A 426-nucleotide genomic window follows, 5' to 3' on the forward strand; every position below is an offset into this window, starting at 1 on the left:
TCACCAAGAAAATTATTACAAGCTATTTCATTACAAGGCTCCAAGGAGCAAACATTTTCACTATGATATTTTCAGTTCAGTTATGCACGTACTATAATTACCATTGAAATGATATTTTACGTTACACCTCATTACAGGATATTTTCACTTGCATGCGACTTTATTATTTATTTACTTGTTATTTACGATATATGCATGCTGAGTCTTTAGACTCACTAGACTTGATTGTTGTAGGTACTGATGATGTCGGGACCGAGGGCGGGGATCAGTGAGCCAGCTCGAGTCGGCAGTAGTGGGACCCGAGGACCTCACTTTTCAGCATTTATTATTGTTATCGCTCAAACATTTTTATCTACCGTTGGATAAATTTTTTACAGTTATTTTTACAACATTAATTTCTTCCGCTGCTATTTTTAAACATGATAC

Source organism: Primulina huaijiensis, chromosome 9 (genome assembly GCF_012295235.1).
Source record: "Primulina huaijiensis isolate GDHJ02 chromosome 9, ASM1229523v2, whole genome shotgun sequence".
NCBI lineage: Eukaryota > Viridiplantae > Streptophyta > Magnoliopsida > Lamiales > Gesneriaceae > Primulina > Primulina huaijiensis.